At 35.8% G+C, this 3,337-nt stretch overlaps 1 pseudogene; it reads left to right on the top strand.

The window, feature by feature from the left end:
- Positions 1-483: 483 nt before the first annotated feature.
- Positions 484-1,389, top strand: LOC116747049 (annotated as a pseudogene).
- Positions 1,390-3,337: the final 1,948 nt, after the last annotated feature.

Raw genomic sequence — 3,337 nt, 5'->3', positions numbered from 1 at the left:
GAGGTTTCCAACTGGAAAATTGCTAAGGACCCCATAAATGCACCCTGTGGGAAGGAAAGAGGTATTATTGGAAAAATACTATCACCAGAGTACCCCAACACCTGATTCCAAATGAACCAACCACTTAAACATGTGCCATTTTCACCATTGCCCTGGGGTCAGCCATGTAGTAATTAGCAAACAACTAAGAGAAGAAGTTAGTTCCTGTCCTTTTCCTGCTGCAGGATTCCAGTACTGGAGGAGGTCTGTGCTTAGGAAGGAGAAAAGTGTACTGAATAAGTTTGGCATTTGAAATAACACTAGACTAGACTGGAGTTAAGTCATTACATGATGAACTTGTCAGTGCTTTAAAGAGATTTAAATATTTTTTACTGGTTAAGAGGGACTGGAAAAACCAGGGGGCATGTCAAGGATTTCATCCAGGGGCAGACAGAGAACTGACCCAGAGTAAGAATTAAAAGGAGGAGGATGAGAAAGAATAAGGAAGAATTTCATATAATACAGGGGATTGACTTAATGTTTAAAAAAGCAAAAAATCTGATAACCTCAACGTTGATCCTCCTGATGATATTCAGTCTTTCACAGGCACAGTTTATAGGCAAGCAATAAGCAGCAAGATGTTTGAAGTTTACGCGAAAAGTGCTACAGTGCATTTAAAGACAAATCAACCTCAACTACTACCTAAGCATGTGCTTTAGAAAAAAGGCAAAATCATTCAACCGAAGGTGTCAGAGTGACATCTCTGAGTGACAACAGCCTCTGCTGATCAATGAACAGTGATAACTGCGGGCCTGTGCCTTAACTTGAAGTCTGGCCCATTGAACTGTTCTGACAGCTCTTGGGACAGAAACAGTTCTGCTCCAGTTATAACAGCAATATGTGTGACCAACATACAGGCTACTGAAGTTTCTGTGCCACAAGTAAATTCCAGTGAATGTTCGAGGGGTACACGGAGTGTAAGCATTCCTATTCCTATTCCTATTTCTCCACCACCAAAGCCTACAGCCTTTAGAGTCCATTCTTCAACAAGTCTGGTAAACCAACCACATAGACCTTCAGGGAATGTAGCTGAAAAATTTACCTAATCCTATAGTAGGAGTCAGAGGACATCCTCACCTCATAAAGAAGAGCATCCCAAGAAAACCAAAATGTAAGAGAATAAAACAAGTGAAGATGCTAACAGTCTTGTTTTGAGTGGGCATGAGAAAACAGAAATAAAGGAACAACTGTATATAAAAAAAATACAACTCAACTGGAAACTAAGAGACTTCTCTTTTGGCTTCTCAGAAAACATCAAGTACAAACCTCTCCAATATCCCTGGTCTCCCTGCAAATTCTATTCCAGTTATCAAGGATTCACTAAAACTGAGATTTAACTGGTCAAAATAACTTCAGTGGTCCATAAACAATATCTGCCAACTTAACCTGTTGTCTTCAAATGCTATAAAAGGAGAATAGAGTGTACAAGATTAGACATGACTAAAAAAGGATTTAGGTTTATTTGCTGACCTCCCTGACTCAGCTAATCAGCATTTATTAGGAAGTCCTAATTAGTAAGTGCAGAGCCAGGAATGCTATTATTAATTTGTTATCAACAGTATGAAGGATGGCAGATATTGATAAACTTAGTTATTCTTTCTTAATCTGGCCAAAGAAAACTAACAGATTTTTCCAAATAACATGTTTTATGAATTCTCCATTGTGCTCCTTTCTGTCATATGTACATTTTTCATGAAAAATTTCAATAATTCAGTCTCTCCCTCTATCTTTCTAAATTAATTTTCCAAAGTTGGAGTATAATCTTTACACCTTTCGGAGATGCATTAATTGAGGCTTTCTTTTCACCATTACTTAATAGGTCTAACATAGGTACACTATTTCTTCTTCCCACATTTTTGTTCTCTGTAGTCACTTTGCCTTCCCTTCCACTACCTGAGAAAATATGGTATATTAACAAGTGAAATGCACAATGTCTGGTATTTTGTGTAGCTATGGATTTAGGATTTAGACTAATCTCGTTTTGTTTACACAATGGGGAAAATTCAGCTTTTTAAATACTTCATAGAATTGCACCCAAACTTTGCAAGTAGGAAACTTGGACATTTTCTTGGTAGTGACTTTTTAATTCTAATTTTCATAACCTAGAGATCAGGCTGTTGCTTTCACATGATGTATGTAGTATCTCATGACTGGAGTTTGTTTTGTCTTATAATATCTATACTCCTTTTGTTTTTCAAGAGCTATATTGTAAACAGATGATATATTACCTCATTGAAAATACATTTAAAACACGCACGCACACACATACACACACACACACACACAAACTTGCAAAAAAAAAAAAAACAGCAACAACCAACACCAAGGTTAAGAGGAAAAATCAGGAATGAAATAAGCTAAATATTTAGTATTAAAGGAGTTGGGATTGTGAATGTATTTAACTGTGCTCAGTATTTCTAATTTTCTGTGACACAAGTATACAACGTGTAATGTTAAGAATATAAAAATAGAAGTTTGGAGCTGTTGATTTAGAACAAACATTAGAGAGCTAAGGATTTAGATTTTACTTTAAGTGGTTAGATTAATGTAATGATAGTTTAGATTGTCTATACATTTAGAAGTTTTGGTGGGAAATCATAGCATTTCTACTAGATATATTCTATATATATAATGTATATGTATGTATGTACAGATATGTGTATGTCTCTGTAGATGTTGTATGTATTTCTGTGTATGTATGTAAAGTTCAAAAGCATTTTATTGTTTATCTCATTATATATAGTACTTTTTAAGTTACAGTTGCAAAACTTTACAACAGATATGGAACTCTGCCTTGCTGGAGCCTAGAAAACTATAAAGCAATAAAGAGCCAAAATGACTTTTTATACATATTTTCATGTGGATTTAATGGGATTATGGGATATTTGATGGTAGAAATGCCACAGTGTTAGCTGAATCATCAAATAATTCCTAGACTACTTCTAACATCAATGTCTGGAGGTTATTTCTAAGTTATACTTGTAACCTTGGGTCAACTTTATGATGCCTTTAAGCTTAACAACACTAAACTCTTTGAAACTGTTAGGGGGGTAGTCTAGAGTCTTTAAAAAAATCTAGATAATACTGGTCTCAATACCTTGTAGATAGCCCAATGTTCCAAAAAGATTTTTGCAAATTCCTGGTAGAGGTGCTAAAGCAGAGGGAGGAACTCCAACTCTGATTGTCTGCCTTCAATTAATTCTTATCCTCTACTTTGTGTCTCAGGATTGTTCCTTTCACTCCACCTTAAGGGGAAAACCTAATATGAGACACATACCCTACTCCTGGAGACACGAAG

The sequence above is a fragment of the Phocoena sinus genome, chromosome X (genome assembly GCF_008692025.1).
Source record: "Phocoena sinus isolate mPhoSin1 chromosome X, mPhoSin1.pri, whole genome shotgun sequence".
NCBI classification, from domain to species: domain Eukaryota; kingdom Metazoa; phylum Chordata; class Mammalia; order Artiodactyla; family Phocoenidae; genus Phocoena; species Phocoena sinus.
The sequence above is the reverse complement of the archived record's forward strand: the minus strand, read 5'-3'. Positions and strand labels throughout refer to the sequence as shown.